Genomic DNA, 8,599 nt, shown 5'->3' with positions numbered 1-8,599 from the left:
GTTTTGCTTGTAGATGCAGAATGCATACAAAATACACAAATAAATAAACTGGAGGGGGGGAACCAGTGCAGAGGGAATGCGTGCGACTGCAAAGTCAACCCTTAAGGCTTTACTCCTTGGATTCTCCAGAGCAAGCTCTCAGTGCAGAAAGGGCCTCTGATAGCCACAGGGACTTTTCATCATGTGAATTGGCCTTCTCTGGCCAACCCAGGATTATCCTGCATAACGTGTGAAGAGAGGCACAGAGCTTTGAGGCTGACTGGAATTTAGACGTCTGCCATCTGCTGTTTACAACTGGGCTTGCGTTGTCTGTCTGTAGACTTTGGTTTCATTTTAGTGTTAGTGCTGCAATCCAAAGCAAAGTTACACCTTTAGGGATGCCAGTCCTCCTGCTGTCAACCAACAAAACAATAAATCACCGTGTATGAATACACAATATAAGCAGATATTTATATATAATGCTTTTAGAATTCAGTAGTCAGCAAGATTTCAACTATAACATCTTAAATGCGATCTTAGGCTTAGCAGTATAGTCTCAGACAAACAACGGATTTCTAGTATAAGTCCGTTTACTCTCATGTGACAGAGTCTACAATGTGATATTTGGCTCAGCTTCCCTCACATTGTAGACTCTGTCACATGAGAGCACGATAGGAGCTCCCCAGTCACCAGATTAAACGCGATAACGTATAAAAAACTGTATAAGAATTTACATTGTGAAATAATGCTTGCAGCACTCTATTCTATTGAAGATAAGAATACAGACGACAAACCTGAAGAAGGATTCGTAAACGGACTTATACTAGAAATCTGTTGTTTGTCTGAGACTATACTGTAATGTTTCACATGTACTGCCAAGCCTAAGATCGCATTTAAGATGTTATAGTTGAAATCTTGCTGACTATTGAATTCTAAAAGCATTATATATAAATATCTGCTTATATTGTGTATTCATACACGGTGATTTATTGTTTTGTTGGTTACATTACACCGTGGTCTTGTTTGTTGTAATAAGTCCTCCTGCTGTGGCAGAAAGTCTCCTGGTAATTATCATCACTGGCCTCTGCACCAGATCATAACTTCTAAGTACAACCTGGAAGTGACAATGAGTAGCTCCAGGAATAATGGGAAGTTCTGTGGTTTTACCACAGAGTTTATGGTTATTCCTAGAGCTACCCATTGTCACCTCTGGGTTGCACCTGGAAGTGATATAGTAGCATCAGCAACATCACCAATGTGAGCTCCCCCCTCCCATCCTCCCATCTGAACCCTCCCTCTGGTTGCCAGGTTCAGCCTGGCAAACCTACCTCTCATCAAAGTCCATGGGATTAGAAGGGCATAACATTGCTTAGAAATGCATTGCAAATCGCATCTTTCTATTTAAGAAACAGGCACCAGTTCCTCCCAAAACCCGGGCTGCGCCAGTAGAGTACTTCAATATTCAGAACAACAAACAAATAGATTATTAATTCCCCCCCTCCAGCTTTTCTGTCCTTCAGTTTCAGCTGCGTGTGTATTTTTGTCCCTTCCTCTTTCACAGTCTCTTGAAAAACAGATACAAACCTAATAAGAACGTCAAGAGGATGCTTGCCAGCCAAGGACCATAGAATGGGTACAAAGAAAGGGGAAAACAAGCTATCTGTGTTGCTATCCTTACTCAAAGCCATTTCACAAGAATCAAGTCGACACACAGTGATCTGTTTCACACATGCCAAATAATGCAGTTTCAATCCACTTTGCAAGTGGATTTTGCCATTTCGCACAGTAAAATCCAGTTGCAAAGTGCATTGAAAGTGGATTGAAAGTGTGTTATTTAGTGCGTGTGAAAGCACCCCACAGGTGAATGCTTGATACAAACCCCGCATTTCTGCAAGCACTGGTCCTGGGTTTCATGTGTAAAGTGAATGCGTGTTAGCTTTTTCTTACAAACAAATGTGTGCATGTACAGGCAGGATATATGTGCATTCATTGTAACGTGTGAACAGGGCAAGAGACTATGGAAGAATCTGAGGGCTGTAGCCCTTGACATGGCCATAGAGATTGTACGGAACGTGAGTAGGGTCTACACTCTAGCAAATGTGGGGAAGTGGTGTGGAATCCAGCCCCTGAACCTAGCTACCAATCTGGAATAAGCAGTGTTGTCTTTAGCGTAGTAAATCAGAGGGCTTTTTTTCACTCATTAGTGGCGGTGGAAAGGGCCATCGAGTCAAAGCTGACTGATGGCGACCCCATAGGACTTTCAAGGCAAGAGACGGTCAGAGGTGGCTTGCCATTGCCTGCCTCCACGTCATGACCCTGGATCAGGGCTTTTTTTGTAGAAAAAGTCCAGCAGGAACTCATTAGCATAATAGGTCACACCCAACAACAAACTCATTGGCATATTAGACCACAGTACAGCTCATTAGCATATTAGACCACTCCCCCTGCCTTCCCTGGCTTGCCCAGGTGCTCCACTGCTGCGGGGAGCCCAGGCAAGGGAAGGCAGTTTAAACTGCCTTCCTTTGGCTTGCCTGGGTGCCCCACAGCTGTGGGGAGCCCCGGCAAGCCAGCCCTTGGACAGGTCGAGGAGGCATTTAAATGCCTCCTCAGTCCTTCCAGGGCCCCCCCCCGACCTGCCCACCTTGGAGTCGCCGGGGGGTCACTCTCCAAGCCTTCCCTCTGTAGCCACACAGGCAGAGGTTTTGGCTGTAGTGGGCGTGGCCAACTCTGAAGCCAGCCGGAACTCCGTTCCTGTGCGTTCCTGTCCAAAAATAGCCCTGACCCTGGTATTCCTTGGAGGTCTACCATCCAAATACTGGCCAAGGCCTACCCTGCTCAGGTCCTGAGATCTGACAAGATCGGGTTAGCCTGGGCCATCCAGGTCAGGGCTTTTTCACACATTACATAGGACAAACCCAGGTCTGTCGCAAGTCAGCTATCTCAACAAATGTACCCATATGATACACGTTTTATAGCATATGTGATATATGTGCAATGCTGAGATTAGGTGGGAGAGAGCCTTCTTGGTTGTGGCACCAAAACGCTGGATTTATCTCACCAGAGAGATGCATCTGTCCCCTTCTGTTGCCATCTTCCACCAGTGGGTCAAGACTTTTTTTATTGTGTTTGGCAGTCCTTCAATGATCCCTCCCTGCCCAATGTGTTAATGGATTTAAATGTTTTAATTGTTTTTATTTCTTTGTATGTTCTGTTTGGGGCTGCAGTGGCTCAGAGGTTAAGATGCTGAGCTGCAGACCAGAAGGGCTGTAGTTTGGCAGTTTGAGACCCGAGTGCCGTGTGATGGAGTGAGCTCCTGTCTCTGGCCCCAGCTCCTGCCAACCTAGCAGTTCGAAAGCAAGAAACTGAAAGTAGATCAATAGGTACCGCTTTGGAGGGAAGGTAACAGCCTTTCGTGCACCTCAGCATCTAGTCATGCCAGCCACATGACCATGGAAACATCTTTGGACAGTGCTGGCTCTTTGGCTTGGAAACGGAGATGAGCACCGCCCCCTAGAGTCGGATTCGACTGGCTTTTGAGCAAGGGAAACCTTTACCTTTATGTTTTGTTTAAGCTGTGGTTTTAATTGCTTTCATGATGTGTTATTGCTTGGTTGGTTTGAAGTGGTGTCCTAGGGCTGAATGGCAGGATATAAATTCTGTAAAATAAACATTTACTCTCTACATTTTTAGAAGTACCTAGTAAACCTCTGACGTGATCACTAAATAGCTGTGTACAAAATGGATATCACATGATGAGGTAGAAGAAACTGCCTTTGTTCCCTTATTGTCTTAGGTAACACCGAAACCTGTTTCAAAACCAGCAACCCTCCCTTCTCTCCAGGCTGTTAACTTTAGCGAACATCACAAAGCCTATTACAAAATTACCAGCCACAATTTTCTGTAACCCCAACAGTGCCGTTCAATAAAAAGACCCATAATTACCATAGCAACTGCGGCATGTTATGTATATGTTAAACCTGTGAAACAAGACTTTTTTATTTTTAAGGCATTGTATATAAATGTATAATAGGGAATACTGTGTTTTTAGTGTTTGTAAAAGAAAGATGTTTTCCAGGGGAAAAGCAGTCTCTCTCTTTTTTGTTCTCAGCAGACTCTATCAGCTTCTCCTCTATGATCTTTCTCCCTTGCCTCCCATTTTCTCGTCCAGTTTCTATATATTATTCAAGTGTACATTTGCGCAAAGAAATGTTATTTGGACTAACTGGTCTTAAGTGAAAGCATGCCGAGTTCTCTCTGGGAGGCCATCAAAAGATGTCTGTTCCATCTCTCACTTTGTGTTTTTCTTCTTTTCCTTCTTCGGCGCTTACGAGGTTACAGTGAAGAACTGCAGTCTGGAGATATTCTAGGAAAACAAAGTTAGTTTACCTTGGCTTTCAATATGCCTTCTATCGCTAAAATGTTTCACAAACTGGACCCTCTCACGAAAGAAATTAAGCAAGCGGCTCATGGAAGGGGTGGTCTTCCTCATGGCCTCACCCAACAACAAACTCATTAGCATATTAGACCACAGTACAGCTCATTAGCATATTAGACCACTCCCCCTGCCTTCCCTGGCTTGTCCAGGTGCTCCACTGTTGCAGGGAGCCCAGGCAAGGGAAGGCACTGCAAGGGAAGGCAGTGGCCAACTCTGAAGTTGCACCTGCGATGGGCCGACATCCTCATCCTGATTTGAAGGGCCTTCTCTCACAACTGCACCACTCCCCCATTTTTCCTATAGTTTTGCCCATTCCACAATACGTGTTTAAAGTCTGTGTTAGCAGATGATCTACCGGTTGTTGTTTTGTCGTTGCAAACTGGCATAGCCTATTAAATGAGCATCCCAAGAAGAAGCTAGAAAAGTCCCTTAAGGGTAAGGATAGCTAAATTCAAATCCAGTAGCACCTTAGAGACCAACAAGATTTTCGGGGTGTGAACATTCGAGAGTCAAAGCTCCCTTCGACAGATACCGGAAGGATGTGTCACTGGCAACAATTATACTACGGTATTCCCCATTACTATATATGGGTGTGAAAGTTGGACAATGAAGAAAACTGATTCATTTGAAATGTGGTGTTGGAATACCACAAGTACCTCTTTCTCTACCTGCTCTTTCCCATGCATAATCTTATAAACCTCAATCAAGCTAAAATGACTAGACTGAGGTTATCGTACTTTGGTCACACCAGTGAAGACAAGAGTCACTGGAAAAGACAACAATACTTCGACAAGTTGAGGGCAATAGGAAAAGGGAAGACAAGAGTCACTGGAAAAGACAATAATAGACAAGTTGAGGGCAATAGGAAAAGGGGAAGACCCAAAACAAGATGGATTGACGCACTAAAAGAAGCCACGACCCTCAGTTTGCAAAACCTGGGCACAGCTGTTAATGAGAGGATGTTGGGGAGGTCATTAATACATAGGGTCACCATAAGTTGGAAGTGACTTGAAGGCACTTGACACACACACAATGAATTTAGGGGAAATCTATCCATGGGGACACTCCCAGAGACTCACCATGTTTCTTCATTGGGGTTATGTTTGGGTGAAAACACTGCTCCCCACCCCAATTTCAGGCCCATTTCACTCACTATTGACAAGTAGGACCAGATTGGAAAGGTGAATATGTATGGCTGGCTGTTGGGTGACCCTGCAGATCAGCAGATGGTCTACTTCTGTGGGCTGGTGTCAGAATCTAGGGTCAGTCCAAGCTGAATTCCAAGGTCAGAGTCAAGGTTCAGTCCAAAGGTCAGTTACCAAGAGCAGAGTCCAGTTCAGAACATTATACAGAAAGCAAGGTCCAACAGTCCAAGGTCATTCCTGAGTGCAGGGAGGAAGATTCCAGAGTCAGATTCAAGAGCTGATCCAAGAGTCAAAGGAACAGATCAGAGTTCAAAGCTGTGGTCACTGAGTCAAGACATTGGTGACTTGTTGCTTCCACATCAAGCAGTCTCTTTTGACTGGCTTTTATAGGCCTCTGCTGGAAGGTCATACTTGTGGCCAGCTGCTACCCTGCAGCTACTCATCATCAGCAAGCAGCTGGCATCGGGCCAGGAGAGGTGTGCTTTGTCTTCTCTCCTGAAGCTCCATTCTAAGTCTCCATCTCCAGTGCTCAAAGCATGTGGGTGAAACTGGAGGGCTGGTAATGACCACCTGAGTTTCCTCTGTTGGAACAAGGCTGGAAGGTGCCGGTGGCTTTGCATTAGCTGTCCGCTGTGGACTCTGACAAGCCTCCAGCTCATCTTCTTGCCTGCCAGTTTCTGCTGGTTCAGAGCTGATTTCCTGAGGCTCTTCTTCTCCTGAGGAGTCCTCATTGTTGGTGAGTCCTGGCTGACCCATGACAATTCTGTATGTTCTGTTGCTACCTTCTGCAGTTTGAGAGCCAGTTTGGTGTAGTGGTTAAGAGCACGGACTCTAATCGGGGAGAACCGAGTTTAATTCCCCACTCCTCCACATGCAGCTGCTGGTGTAACTGTGGGCCAGTCATAAGTTCTTTCAGGGCTGTTCTCTCAAAGGCAGCTCAGCCCCACCTAACTCACAGGGTGTCTGTTGTGGGGAGGGGAGGGGAAGGGAAAGGAGATTGTAAACTGCTCTGAGATGCCTTCTTCTTCTCTTCTCCTTACAGCAAGTCCTCCTAGCCAGGGTCTCAAAGAGACAGCCATGCATCCACCGACTTTCCCCTAAGATCTGTTCCAGATTTTAATCAATGTTAGCCACTTTGAAAGCCAATCTTCGGCAGAATGGCAGGAGATTATTCACAGCATTCTTTCTGACAGTGAGGGAGCTGCCAGTCCTCCAACCATGATGAAAACAGTGATAAGGGAAGGCTGTACATGCACCATCATATTTCTGCCCCATGAATGGAAACAGCTTGCCACTTGCTTCCATTCCACCTGAGGGAGGGAGGAAACATCCTAACAGAGTGGTTGGGGTGGGAAGCTGTGAGGTCGACCAGCCCTATCAAGAAGAAGGTGGACAGTAAATTTCTCCACTACTGTGCAAGTCCCTGGGATTGTGACTTTAGAAGGCTTCCAGCCCTGGACCTTGGCTATGAGGTAATTTGCCTCCAATGCTGTTGTTAAGAATGGGGGCAGTGAACAAAAATGCTCATTCATTCCTGTTAAGGATACTGGGGACTAATTTCCCTGTCAACTTGCAAAACCAATGACTGCAGCTATTGAAGGCTCCCTGACTTGACCCTGAGCTTTGCAACACTGCGGGGAAATTTGCCTTATGTGAAATGTCCTGTAGGGCTAGGATCAGAATGTAGATGAGAAGCAACTCTTTACTTTCTCTAACACCCTAGGGCTATGGGGCAAGTTCCTCGTGAAGATCAATTTCTTCAACTTCAGGGTTTAAACAGGCAGGTCACCCTTTCCAAACTGGAGAACAAATGATAAGGAAATATCCTATCGGTGGTGGCTGAAGAGGAGGGGAGGATCTCACTCAAAACAGTGTCCAGTTGGGTGTAGTGGTTAGGAGCACGGACTCTAATCCGGGAGAACCAGGTTTGATTCCCCACTCCTCCATATGACACTGCTGGTGTGACCTCAGAGCTATTTTCTCAAGAGCAGGTCTCGAAAGAGCTCTCTCAGCCCCACCTACCTCACAGGGTGTCTGTTGTGGGGAGAGGAAGGGAAGGAGTTTGTAAGCCACTCTGAGACTCCAAGTGAATGGCGGGGTATAAATCCAATCTCTTCCTCCTCCTCCTCCTCCTCCTCCAAAATCCTCATCCCATATTTTACACTAAACTCCCTGATCAGTCAACTGTACCTATAGGATAAACATGTTCCAAAATAAATATCTGACACATTTCCTCTTTCCCAGTACGTCTGTTTCTGCTATTCTGCACCCCAACCACAACCAATATGATACCTCTCCCTCTTTTTCTGAAGTCTATGTGATACATTTTCTCCAATCTGCCAAACTGCCTGCACAAAACAGTACTGTTGGTCAAAGTTCTAATGCTGACTAATCAACCCTAATCAGTTAGAGTATTCATGAATTTCCATGGTATGTAGCCAATAGCCAGGAGAGAGGGCAATTGGTCTTCTGACTAAAAATTATTATTATATAGTTAGATATCTTTAAATATACCACATGTGTGGTAAAATGGAGCTGCGGTGGCTCAAGTGGTTAAGACGCTGAACTGCAGGCTGGAAGGCCGGTAGTTCAGCAGTTTGAGACCCGAGTGCCGCATGACGGAGTGAGCTCCTGTCTCTAGTTCCAGCTCCTGCCAACCTAGCAGTTTGAAAGCAAGAAATTGCAGGTAGATAAACAGGTAGATAAACAGGTACCGCTTCGGTGGGAAGGTAACAGTGTTCCATGCGCCTTGGCGTTTAGTCATGCCGGCCACATGACCACGGAAATGTCTTCAGACAGCGCTGGCTCTTTGGCTTGGAAACGGAGATGAGCAGTGCAACCCTAGAGTCGGATTCGGCTGGCTTTTGAGCAAGGGAACCTTTACCTATGGTACAATAGCATATGCAACATTTCCTCCAGTTGGAATCCCTAGCTGTGTTTCAGTATTTCATTTTCTGCAGTGAAAGAACAACTTGGCTACTGGCTCAGGAAGAACACTGCCGTCCAGAAGTCACCACGCCTTGAGTTCTGAAACGGAACT

The sequence above is a fragment of the Gekko japonicus genome, unplaced genomic scaffold, assembly GCF_001447785.1.
Source record: "Gekko japonicus isolate JY-2015 unplaced genomic scaffold, Gekko_japonicus_V1.1 scaffold538, whole genome shotgun sequence".
Lineage (NCBI taxonomy): Eukaryota > Metazoa > Chordata > Lepidosauria > Squamata > Gekkonidae > Gekko > Gekko japonicus.
The sequence above is the reverse complement of the archived record's forward strand: the minus strand, read 5'-3'. Positions refer to the sequence as shown.